Source organism: Rhinolophus sinicus, chromosome 7, assembly GCF_057876585.1.
Source record: "Rhinolophus sinicus isolate RSI-liver-muscle chromosome 7, RSI-T2T, whole genome shotgun sequence".
In the NCBI taxonomy this organism is placed as follows: domain Eukaryota; kingdom Metazoa; phylum Chordata; class Mammalia; order Chiroptera; family Rhinolophidae; genus Rhinolophus; species Rhinolophus sinicus.
In genome coordinates, this window is record NC_142507.1 from 38,474,098 (window position 1) to 38,488,312 (window position 14,215).

The 14,215-nt window shown below is 38.3% G+C and overlaps 1 pseudogene; it reads left to right on the top strand.

Annotated features, from left to right (window-relative positions):
• Window positions 1–2,592: 2,592 nt before the first annotated feature.
• LOC109459338 (protein TFG pseudogene) lies at window positions 2,593–9,542 on the top strand (annotated as a pseudogene).
• Window positions 9,543–14,215: the final 4,673 nt, after the last annotated feature.

Below are 14,215 nucleotides of genomic sequence, written 5' to 3' on the forward strand. Positions count from 1 at the left end.
TATACAAAAATAACAAAAATGACAAAAACTTACATGATTTGCCAAGATAGATGAAAAATTCAGGTTATAGGAAAATATAATCCAAACAATAAGAAGCAAAAATAATACAACACAAGTTTTTATAACAAGTGTTATATGCTATAGAAATAAATTACTAAAATCATGAAATCAATAAAAAAAGATCTCAACGCTGTAACATTTAAGCAAAATAGAGAGCTGAAAAGAGAAATTGACAAGCTAAAGAAAGAATTTGAAAATTACAAAGTAACATAACTACAGAGTTATTCTACTTTTAAGTATGATAAATATGGCTGAAACCAGAATTCAATGGAAATACTTACAATGAAGACAAAAGGAGAAGGCAAAGGGGTTAAGAGAAGATAATCAAAATGGAGGACAAAGGAAATGCAACTTAAAAGTGATTGTTATCAAAAATAGAAAACCCAAAATATGCAACAGAATTTTCTTCAGCCTTCCAGCTTCTGCCTGGTTTGATTCATGCCAAGCATCTGTGCCAGCTCATATTCCCTGTTACTGACTTTGTTCTGTTCTTGGATGAAGAGAACCAGGCAGGAGCAACAAAGATCAATAGTTGCTGGTGACATTATTGAAGTAGTTTCCTCATTCGCTCCCACAGCACTTGCTGCAGAAAGTTCACCGCACCTGCTCCTTATTTCATGCGTGCATCTTTGTTAATGAACATCAGCGTTGACTAATCTAAGCCAATGACCTCAGACTGAACATCACTGCTTTTTTAATTTCTTTCCCCACCCCTGCTTTATTGAGAGACAATTGACATACAACATTGGGTAAGCTTAAGGTGTACAATGTGTTATTTTGGTACACTGTCTGTTGTGAAATGATGACGACAATGGGGTTAGTTAACACTTTCATCACTTCACATAATTACTTGTGGGGGTGAGGAAGTGGCGGAGGGGGACAGAGTCCCAGAGAGCGGTTTCCAGGCTCTCAGCCTCACATGGAAAGGTTCTGGCTGGGGTAGTAGATGGCCATCGGCTGTGACTAGTTGGCCATCAGCTGTAACCAGTTAGCCATTAGCCACTGGTATAACTGCCAGGGCTATGCTGGGGGTTTGGTTGGTTGGTTGGTTGGTTGGTTGGTTGGTTGGCAGAGCAGCAGACTGTGGATTGCGCATCATGTGGCTCCTGCTTCCTGTGTCTCGCCTGGCTGCCAGCGGGACTATAGTGGTATGAACCCCCTATCCATGGCTCCTTTGGTGTTCCTTTCTGGCCTCACCATATCCTGCATTCTTATGCGGGGAGCAGGACCCGAGATCCCACATGTTAAGAACATTTAAGACCTACTCTCTTGGTGACTTTCAAGTATATACTACAGTATAGACACCATACTAAATATTAGATCCCAGACCTAGTCATCTTATAACTGGAGGTTTGTACCCTTTGACCAACATCTCCCCATTTTTTCCACACCACAGTGCCTGGCCACCAGCATTTTATTCTGATTCTGTTTCTGTAAGTTTGAAGAGGTTTTTTGTTTTGTTTTTTTCTTTCATTTCAGATCCCACATATATGAATAAATGAGATAATACAGTATTTTTCTTTCTTTATTTGACTCTTTATACTTAGCATCATGTCCTCAGGTCAATCCATATTGTCTAATATGGCAGGATTTCCTTCTTTTTTATGACTGAATAATATCCCATTTATATATAAAATGTGGCATGTAGGTATGTAATATTTTTATTATCCTCTCATCCAGTGACAGACATTTAGGATGTTTCCAGGTCTTCTGAATAATGCTGCAAAGCACATGGGGGTGCAAATGTATCTTTGACATAGTGATTTTATTTTCTTAATATATATACTCAGAAATGGGTTTGCTGAATCAATTGTTCCCTCTACTTTTACTTTTTTGAGGCACCTCCATACTCCACTTTTCCATAACACGTATTATTACTTATCTTTTTGAGAATAGCTATTCTAACAGGTGTGAGGTAATATCTTGTGGTTTTTGACTTGCATTTCCCTGATGATGAGTGACGTTGAGTATCTTTTCATGAGCTGTTGGTTGTTTGTATGTCTTCTTTGGAAAAATGTCTATTCAGGTCTTAGCCCATTCTAAATTAGAATTTTTTTCTATTCAGTTGTATGAATTTCTTATAATATATTTTGGATATTAACTCCTTATCTGATATATGGTTTGCAAATATTTTCTCCCATTCCATAGGTTGCTTCTTCATTCTGTTGATTGTTTCTTTAGTTGTTCAGAAGCTTCCTAGGATTTCCTGAGAATGACACACACTGACATGAGTGACTCCCACTTGGTCCCTATGGCAGCCGGCCCTCTGGCTTAGAGGAGCTGTGCATTGCATAGGGCCCTTTCAGAATCTCTGGGGACTTAGGAGTATCTCCTGCTGGGTCCCTGTGCCCTCATGAACTATGATTGGAGGGGCCTGGAGTTGAGGATAAGATTTTCAGGATCTCGGTATTTGCAGACAGGAGTGTCTCTTGCTGGAACTGTGGACGCTGAGGATTGTTGGCTGACTGGAAGACTGGCTGTGAGGAAGCTGGAGACACATATAGGGTGCTTTAAGTATCTCTGAGGGAGCATATGGTACTATCTCTTGCAGGGTCCCTATGCCAGCAAAATTGTTTATGGACTGTGGCTGGGACAGGAGCCCAGTCACAGAGCCCTTTCAGAATCTACAATCTGATCGAGTTTGGCAAGCTCACCTCCAGGGGCTCCAAGATCATAGCCAAGAGGGCCCGGAGCCAGTCAGGAGTCAGTTCAGGGTCCACAGCCAGGACTGAGGTTCGTATGCCTATTACCCAGTGCATGGGTGAGCATGACTGCTCCTAGGTCCTTTGGCATATGCTGCTGATGACAGGACCAAGCCATATGTGGCTATAACAGAGTCCTCAGGGGAAGGGAGCAGTTTCTGAGTCTGTAGCCCAGAAGACAGACAGTGAGTCAGCTACCTGGGTGCAGTCCTATGTTCTCAAAATGTCTCTCCCCAGTCTTGGACTTCCCTGGGGTTTGACGTCTCCTACCCGGATCCCAAAGATTCTACAAAGACACTTGGGTCATTGCATGGATGCCAAATTATTGTTGCTGGAGGGAGGACATGAAGAGGGGACATCTTGTTCAGCCATGTGACTGATGTCATTCCTGCATCAGTGCTTTTTTGATCCCATCCAGTTGGATATATGTCTTCTTGATTCTAAATAGAAAACAGTCTCTCAACTAACATCTCTATCATTACTTTCCCTGTCTCACAGTTATTTGGCTGTTTTTGAGGAAGTAAATCATTCACCATGTCCAATGAGTAACATATACATGTTCAACAAAAGACTATGAAATAGATTATTTAAGGTTCATTAGTATTCTGGCCCTGGGAAAAAAATTAGGAATAACATTGTGTCTACACCAAAGTTATTTAAAGGAACTTGAAGGTTAATTGTTAATATTTTTCTAGCAAATTAAAAATTCCTTCAGAAAGACACTGAATTCTGGAATTTCAGTTAAACCTATGTATAGATATGTGAAAAAATCAGATCTGTTTGTCTGACGGAGCAGGAAGGTGTTTTGGTTAGCTATTGTTTCTCTGTAAGCATATCTCTATGTGAATCTGTGTCACACAGATCTTTTTATTACAATATAACCTCCACACTGCTATGTTTTTAAATAAAAATCCAATATAACAATACTATTCTACTTAGCAAACATAAGTGATTACTCTTTGCATGAAAGAGCATTCCCCTAATATATTTTTCAAAGTATATCAAACATTTAAACACTCTTTAATCAAATGAAAATCTCTCTCTCTCAATTTGGGATATAAAACACATAAAACCCTTTCCAGTCAATAACACAGACCTTCAACATTTCAAGTGTTTTTCATAGAACTCAACCATTAATTTAATGGTTAACCCTAGCATTTGCCAAATGCTTATTTGAGTTAATTTGATATCTGGGAGAGATTATGACAGACTCCTGCCTTTGTTTGGGCTGCTATAACAAAATACCACAGACTGAGTAGCTCACAAACAACTGAAATTTATTTCTCACAGTTCTGGAGTCCAGAAAGCCTGAGATTAAGGCCCCAGCATGGTCACATTCTGGTGAGGGCTCTTCCTGGTTCACAGCCTTCGCCTTCTCTCCTCACATGGTAGAAAGGGACTCTGTGGGGTCTCTTTTGTAAGAGCACTAATCCCATTCAAGAGGGCTCTGCCCTCAAAACCTAAGCATCTCTCTATAGCACACTTCCTAATTTAATCACCGTGGGCATTAGGATTTCAAAATCTGAATTTTGGGAGGAGACAGAATATTCAGATAACCTCAAAATGTTAAGTAGTTATTATTCCGGATTATTGGATCTCTTTGTTAAGAGAAAATGTATGTAGAATTTATAAAAGACCAAAACCCTCCAAATTTCCAGTCTTTGCCTCATAGATAATTAGCTGAGTTGCTTGTCTCCACTGATAAATGGAAACAAATTGCTTGTTTATCCAATTATGCTTTTCTCCTTCCTTCAATTTCCTGGATTTAAGTTGGCACACAGGCCCTCCTGACAATAGGCTGGCCTCTGGAGAAAAAGTTCTCTGATCTGCTATCCACTTACTCTACTCTTTCATTCCTGTTCCCCACACCCATTTCTTTCTAATCTTGTTTAGTCCTCTCTATAAAAGAAAAATAATCTTGTGTCTAACTCTTCAGAGACTTGCAGCTCTTACGGTTATAGTTTTGCTCCTACTGCAAAGAGTCCCTTTTCTCCTTTGCGATTATCCTTTTGAATAAAGTCTCTACTTACTAAGTCTAGATTTTTTTTTTGTTTGACAAATGTTTCTGGGTAAATATTACTTATAAAAATCCTGAGTCACCAAATTTCCATTATTAAAATACTTAAGGTTAACTTCTTAAATTTAATGCCATTCAAAATGTCTACATGAATAAATTTCTGTGTTTTTATAATTTTCAGACAATGTAACACAAACTAGATAAACTGTTTTGTTTCCATTATATATCAAGAAATCAAAGCAAAATATTCAACAATTATACCAATAAATGCCTTTCAAGCATATGTAGCTCTGCTTTTTTTACTGCTTTTATATTTTGTCATTTTTTTCCTTTCATAAATAATAAACCTTTTTGTAAAATTTTATAGAATGTGGGAATCTACAAACTGCAAGAGGAAGAAAATCTCAATATTGAGAATGTTATAGTTAATTTAATTGATTTGTGTTAGCCTGTATGTGCATGTTATAATATGTACATTGCCAAAATGTTGGAAACAATTATGGGTCTGCTTTAAAACATGGTTGAACACTCTATGAATGATTAGCAATTGATTTAATCATTTCAGTGGCTGCTTTGCATAGTAATAATTTTGAGATGAGTTATTGCTCTGTTAAAATAACTGGAGGAGGAGTTCCGGTCAAAATGACAGAGTAGGTAAACACTGCGTTTGTATCCTCCCATGACACATCAAAATTACAATGAAATTATAGACCAAACAACCTGGAGAACCATCTGAAGACTAGTTGAACAGAAGTCCTATAACTAAGGATATAAAGAAAAAACCACATCTAGACTGATATGCGGGACAGAGAATGAAACAGGCTGGCCTCTGACCCACATGTGGTGATCAAGAATTGGAAGGATAGCTCGGCTGCAGTGGTCCTCCTGAAAAGCAAGGGGTTCTAGCCCCACATTAGACTCCTGAGCCTGGAGCACCAGTGCTGGGAAGAAGAGCTCCCACGACATCTGGCTGTGAAAATCAGCAAGGATTCCATTCATCCAGGTGAAATGGAAGGCGGCTAGAAACCCAGTCATCCTTTGAAAGGGCACTTGCACAGATTGTCTCACTCCTAAGCACTCACCCTGGGCTCTGATGGAGGGGCTGTGGCTCACGAGGCACCAGATACCTACAAGGAGAGACTGAATTATGTGGCTTCAGATTGAGCGCTGGAAGGACAGCTGCCATTGTCCCTGTGTTGAGCCCTCCTTGTGGGCAGATACCATGTTTCCTGTGCTGAGCTATCCCCCCACATGTTTAAATCTGAATCTACATTTCTTGATGAGCACTACTCACCCTATCCTGGTGACTCCCTGAGACGCTGCCTCACCCAACTTACCTATATGCTGAAGCTCTTTCAGTGGCTGTACAGGAAGTTGGCAGGTGGTGGCAGGGCAGAGGGTGCCCTATACCTTTTGCTGAGCTGCTCCAGACTGGTGGCAGCTGGCCTTAGTTCTCAGTGTGGCCTCTCTCACATGCCTCCAAGTCCAGTACAGTCAGCAACCAACCATAGATTGCTTTGGAGCTTCTACCAGGTAGCCTCAGGCCAATCACAGGCAGTGGCTGACCTGGACCTGCACAGGAGCCTCTTCCAAGAGGACCCAGAACTAACATACCTGGTGGCCAGCTATAGATCACAACAGACCATGACCCATGTGCTGTCTACAAGAGACTGACTTTAAATTGAAAGACATGCACAAACTGAAAGTAAAGGGATAGAAAAGTATATTTCATGAAAATGGAAACAAAGAAATTTAAAAAACTTTGGTAGTGATACTTATACCAGACAAAAACTTCCAAATCTGTAATAAGACAAAGAAGCACCCAGTAATCCCACTTCTGGGTATTTATCCTAAGAAACCCAAAACACTATTTTGAAGGGACATGTGCAACGATATGTTCATTGCAGCATTATTTGCAAGAGCCAAGATATGGAAGAAACCTGTGTGTCCATCAATGGATGAATGGATAAAGCAGAAGTGGTACATATATACAATGAAATGTTACTCAGCCATAAAAAGAATGAAATACTGCCATCTGCCAACAACATGGAAGGACCTAGTGGATATTGTGCTGAGTAGAATAAGTCAGACAGAGAAAGACAAATGCCACATGATCTCACTTATATGTGAAATCTAAAGAGCAAAATACACAAACAAAACAAACTCAAAGATACAGAGAGCATTTCAATGGTTGCCAGGTGGGAGGGACATTGGTGGGTAGGTGGAAATGGGGAGGGTATTAAGAAGTACAAATTGGTAGTGACAGAAGAGTCATGGGGATATAAAGTATAGCATAAGTAATATAGTCAATAATATTATAATAAGTATGTATGTTGTCAGATAGGTACTAGATTATTTGGGGAGATCACTTCATAAGTTATATAAATATCTAATATTGTATTGTATACCTGAAACTAATATTGTATGTCAATCTGATTGAAAAATTAAAAATGATTTTTTAAAACTCCCCAAAATAAAAAGCCTTGGACTGAAAGGGGAGAGGATTGAGAAATACAAATTTGTAGTTACAAAATAGTCATGGGGATGTAAAGTATCGTATAAGGAATATAGTCAATAATATCATAATAGCTATGTATGGTGCCAGGTGGGTACTAGACTTATTGGGGGATCACTTTATAAATATTATATAAATCTAACCACTCTGCTGTACACCAGAAACTAATATGAAATGATATTAAGTATCCAAAAAAACAATTTTTAAATAAAAAAATAGCCAAATAAAAAATAAAATGACTGGGGGAAAGTGCATTGATTGGGAAAGCAGTTGACATTGCTCCTTCTAAAACCAAACTTATTTTTAAAACATTTTTAATAAACATATAACTATATGGAAACTAGCAAAAATGTAAATTATATTGTATTATGTTCTCAACTTGAGGCAACTACAAGCACATTTATTTGACATCATTTTGGGAATCCACTTTACATGTGTCTGATAAAATATAATATGGTTTTGTCAATGCCATTCTCCCATGAATAATTATTTAATCAGTGAGGATGGTTGTAATGGACTGAGGGATCCAATGGGGGAAAGAGGAGCTTATGACTAGACCATGCTTATTACGACCAGATACCATAACTCTGCTGAGGTAGCATACTAAGGAGCTGTTCAGTGTCCTGAACTCCACAGGTCTGTCCATTTCATTTCCCAAACCTCCTTCCCAAAGTCCCAGTTCAAAGACTGAGGGTTCCTAATTATTTGGAACCAAATAATTATTAGGAACCAAATAATAACCAAAACACAAAACTCGTGATTCTTTTACTTCATGACAAAAAAGAAAGTCAGGTACATACTCTAGGACATTGGCTATAATTTTGGGGGGATCCCAATGATTTTTGTTCACAGTAAATGTTCACTTTTTTCTAACAATTAAAAGCCTTTCTTAGAGCCGAGTGGGCCATGACCATACCCTCCCCACTATGCCCCAGAGCCCGGGGGCTTTGCACCAGTCCAGACAGCAGAGACCCGTGGAGAGGCGGCAGCAGCGGCCTTGGCAAGCTGTCTTTCACCAGAGTTGTATATATCTAACATCCTGGAGTCCACCATAAATGGACAGTTGAACCTAAGTTGGAAGATAATTATCAAAGCTCAACTTGGGGAGGATATTCAACAAATACCCATTCACAATGAAGATATTACTTATGAATTAGTGCTAATGATGCAATGAGTTTTCAGAGGAAAACTTCTGAGTAATGAAGTTACAATAAAGTATAAAGATGCAGATGGAAACCTTTAACAATTTTTGATAGTTCTGACCTTTCCTTTGCAATTCAGTGCAGTAGGATACTGAAACTGACATTATTTGTTAATGGCCAACCAAGACCCCTTTAATCAAGTCAGGTGTACTATCTTCATGGAGAACTGATAAAACTTCAAAATAAAGTGAGTCGCTTACTGGGTAGTTTGGAACCACCTGGAGATCCTGGAGCTTCCACCAATATTCCTGAACTGTGGATGGCAGGGAAGAAAAGCCTGCTGCTTCTGATTCTTCCGGAAAACCATAAACTTGGGTGATGGCAGCAAGTACGTCAGCTTTTGATCCTTTAAAAAACCAAGATGAAATCAATAAAAATGCCATGTCAGCATTTGGCTTAACAGATGGTCAGGTTTCAGGGCCCTCCAGTGTTCCTGCAGAAGATCATTCAGGATCGCCCGACAGCATCGCTCCCTGCTCCTCTGAACTGCACAGGTCTGTCCACAGAGCTGCTCCTCTGCAGCTCACCCACCAGGAGTTCAGCCACAATAGCCACCATATGCAGGAGCTCAGACACAAGCTGGTCAGATGTCTCAACACGACATATCTACCCATGACAGGCTGGTTGTGGTGCTCAGCAGCGCGGCGGTATGCTATTCAGTCTTCAGCAGGCTATGGTCAGCTGACTGGACCCCAGCAACCTCAGCAGTTCCAGGTAGGGCAATGGCCCGCAGCCAACTTCCCAGGCACCAGCGCCTCCCTTTTCTGCTCAGCCTCAACAACTGCCCCCTCGACCACCACAGCAGTACCAGGCAAGTGCTTATGCTCCACGTACTTACGCTACCCCAACTTCTCAGCCTGCTGGTTATTCTGTGGCCCCGTCTCACACCTGAGTTGGCTCCAAACCAACCCGGGACCTATCAGCCAAGACCAGTTTTACTTCCTGGAAGTACCCTGACCCCTCCTCCAAGTGAGCCTAACTCATATACACATAACTGCCCTCCCTTTGGTCAGGGCTATACCCAGCCTGGGCCTGGTTATCCATAAAGAGGCTCAGGTACCCTCAAGAATGTAGCTGCTAGCTCTTCGCCTCCCAAAAGACTCCAGTACTACTATTTTATTTTAATTTGTATTTGAAGTTCAGAAATTTAAAAAGCAGAGCCTTTTTTATGATATCATTGGCTGTTAATTAAAAGTATAATTTGCTAGAACACCTAGAACCAAATGAAAGTCTTTTTCCTCCCCTGCTGAAAAGTATAGCAGCTTTCTAGTAATTTTGGAACACTACTCTTATGTGTGTGTAAAGTGATTGACTTTCTAGTCTGCCTTGTTCTGAGAATATTAAAATGCTAGGTTGAAATTTAGCTGTCTTACTTTGCTTTTTACTATTAACCGGATGTAGTAAAAGTAGATCCCTTTGAGAAGATAACTAGATATTATGTATAAAATGTAATGTTGATAGGTTAATAAAGATGATTGAATAAAAAAATCCATTGTTCATACTATAACCTCTCCTTTTTAGAAAATTACAGCTCTTTTCTGTGTTATGGTATATCCAAATATCCTAATCATTTAAGGTTACTGCTTTTTTAAGCCACATATTAAATATAGTAAGATGAAATTTTGAGAATATAAGTACTACTTCTATATTATGAGGTATTGATGGTTATTCCAGCTTTCAATAGCCCAAGGCATTTCTTGACTTGTGACAACGTATGTTCAATCTCTGCCTCCATTTTTACATTGCCTTCTTCCCACTGTCTCCCCTCCTCTTCTTTAAGGACACCACTCATATTGAATTAAGGCCTACTCTACTTCAGTATAGCCTCATCTTAACTAATTAGATCTAAATATATCATATTTTCAAATAATGTCATTTTCTGAGGTACTTGGGATAGCGACTTCAACATATACTTTTGGGGAACAAAATTCAACCCAAAACACCTCCCCATTGCCAAAACGCATGGGTCCAGTGGCTAGGAAAAAAAAGGCATTGGCTGTTACTACTACATAAAAAGACCTACTGTAGTTGTTTTTGCTTTCCATTTGGTGATCTTAAGTTGGGTGAGTTGTATGCCTTATGCCCAAGAAAGAAAACTATGTAACTCCTTCAAAAGTTCCATGAGATCGGCTCTGATATTATTCCTAAATTAAAGAGGGGAAACAAAGGCACAGAGAATGTAAGTGAATTGTGTAGGTCACACAGTTAAGAAATGGTAAGGCCAAGATTCTAACCCAAACAGTTGCTTTGTGGATAAATTTCTGGGTCCCAGAGAATAATAATTCTCAGAACTCTGTGTCAAAAAATTGTGCTCCTTAACAAGTACATCAAAGCGGAATAACCTGACACCCCTTTGCAGTTCATTACATTCTGAGTATTATCAAAAGTGCCCTATGACCCGAGCTGAAATAACAGTAGATATTGTTATTGCACGTCCCAGGTATGTTTTCCTGTGTTGCATGCACACCTTAGCCTGCCTTTGTCTATCAAAATATTAGTACTTGTCTGTGAGACCATTTTTCTTTCTGCATATAAACCATAGAATTTAGCCCAGATCTCCCATATGCATAGAAATGTGCTAAGCAAGATAAGAATAAAAAATGGAATAAGGCATGAGCTTTGTTGGTAAAACTTTAAGTTATTTAATTTAAACATTGATCTTTGCTCCAAGCTGTTGTTCAGGTCGTCTGAGATTTCTTTTGTCAGTGTGAATTTTAAGGCGCTATTTGACATATATTTGTATATGCACGTACACGTATCCCACACACTCCATAGCTCTGATCTCATAACTAGGCTGAAGCTTCTTTGAAAACTACACTCCTTCCTGAATCATACTGTGACAGGTTATGCCTCTGTTCCACTACTGTTGCTGTGCCAGGATGATGGATGATACAATGTGCAGGCGTCCAACTGAAATAAGCCAGTGAGGTTTGCTGTGAATTTAGGTGTTGATGAAAGATGAGCTCTAGCTTAAAAGAACATATGTTGTTCATGAAAGCTCTGGAGAAACTATTAAAAATGCACTATTCATTTTTAAGAGAGGTTTAATTACTGGTTAGACAGCATACAGCAGTATTCCTATAATCTTCTCCTTGCAGTCATTGGCATAAATGATCAGACTGTGAAATATTCTGTGTATGATTTCAGAAAACTGGAAGTTAGCAGAGATAACAGGCTCATTAATATGTCATCAGGAAAACTATTGGGAGGCCTGGAATACTGTGAAGGCTACTCTCTTTCCTACTGCTGTTTGATACTTAAGAAAGTCACAGATATCATTTTGGGCATCTAACATTAATTTTTGAATTAAAAGACAATGTAAATATATGGTAAATAAGAGCAATGGAATATTTTCACTTCTTATTACTACTTCAAATAAAGCGTCAGGTGAACTGTATAGGCAAAATTTTGCAGGTCAGAGCTATAGAATTAGCTATTATAGTCAATAGAACGTGAGTAAGCTGGAACAAAATGTAGCTGATGTAGATGATATAAAACTGGCCACAAAATAATACTTCTTTGGGGCTGCTTCTTATAGCACTAGACTCCATTAAAATATAGTAAAAGACTCTATCTAGTCCAATGGGTGGAAATTGTGCCAGAGGAATCAACTTTAGGGAAACAACCCAAGAATTGATTAAGAATTGCTAACAAAAAATGATAACGCCTATGTTTCTTTGCCTCTAAACCATCATCAGCTTTTTTTAATTAATAGTTTCAGGTGTATAAAACAACATAATGATTAGACATTTACACACCTCACAAAGTGATAACCCCCCCCAAGTCTACTACCCATTTCACACTGTATATAGCTATTACAATACTATTGACTATACTCCCTGTGCACTTTACATCCTGTAACTATGTGTGTGTAACATATACACATTTTAAGAAAGGAAAAAAATGTATTAATATATACCGACAACAAAAGATGAATACAAGTCACATTTTCTCTTTTTTTCTTTTCTTTCTTTCTTTTATTTCTCTCTCTCTCTCTCTCTCTCTCTCTCTCTCTCTCTCTCTCCTTCCTTCCTTCCTTCCTTCCTTCCTTCCTTCCTTCCTTCCTTCCTTCCTTCCTTCCTTCCTTCTTTCTTTCTTAGTTTCAGGTGTGCAAAACAATGTAATAGTTAGATATCTACACCCGTCACAAAGTGATAATCCCCCTCTCCCCAATATACTACCCCTCTGACATCTTATATAGCTGTTACAATTCCATTGACTCTATTCCCTATGCTGTACTCCACATCTCGTGACCATATATATATATATATATATATATATATATATATATATATATATATATATATATTTATGGTTGACATTCAATATTATTCAGCTTCAGCTTCAGTTATACAGCACAGTGGTCAGGCATCTACATGATCTATGAAGTGGTTTCCCTAAAAAGACAAGTGCCCATCTGACACCCTACAAAATCTTTACAACGTTATTGATTCTATTCCCCAAACTGATTTCATATCCCCTCTGGAAATCAGTATGGAGGTATCTCAAAAAACTGAAAATGAAGCTACCTTATGACCCAGCAATTTCACTCTTAGGTATCTATCCAGAGAAATCCAAAATGCAAATATATATATATATATATATATATATATATATATATATATATATATATATATATATATATCCCTGTGTTTATTGCAGTGCTATGCACAATAGCCAAGACATGGAAACAACTGAAATGTCCATTGGTAGATGACTGCATTAAGAAACTGTGGTACATTTAATCAATGGAGTATTACTCAGCCATAAAGAATGAAATTGTACCATTTGCAAGGATATGAATGGACATAGAGAACATTATGTTAAGTGAAATAAATCAGACGGAGAAAGACAAATACCATATAATCTCACTTATATGTGGAATCTAAAAAACACAATAAATGAGCAAACTAAACAGAAACAGTCTCAGAGATATAGAGAAAAAACTGATGGTTGCTAGATGGTAGGAGGGTGGGGATGAGGGAGAAGGTGGGGGGATTAGAAAGCACAAATTCGTAGCTACAAATCACGTTTGACTTCTGCAATTACAAGAGGTGCTCGAAGTAGTTACCATCAGCATCCAGACACTTCTGATTATAGTGAACTACTGCTTGAGCAACGTTGACCAAAGTGCAATATCTCTTAAAATGTGTATACAGTTACACATTTTTTTGATTTTATATATATATATATATATATATATATATATATATATATATATATAATTTTATATTAGTTTGAGGTATGCAGCACAGTGGTTAGGCATTTATATGATTTATGAAATAATCCCTTGGGTAAGTCAAATACCCATCTGGCAATATACATAGTTTTTTCAACATTATTGACTATGTTCCCCATACTGCATTTCACATCCCCATGACTATTTTGTAACTATGACTTTGTACTTACTAATCCCTTCAACCTTTCTCACCCATCCTCCAACCCCCTCCCATCTAGAACCACCAGTTTGTTCTCTGTATATCTGAGTCTATTTCTGTTTTGTTTGTTCATTTACTCTGTTCCATAGATTCCACACATAAGTGAGATAATACAGTATCTGTCTTTCTCAGTCTGACTTATTTCACTTGGCATAATATCCTCTAGGTCCATACATGTTGTTGCAAATGGTAAGATTGTATTTTTTTAATGGCAGAGTAATACTCCATTGTATAAATGTACCACAATTTCTTTATCCAATCATCTATTGATGGGCATTTTG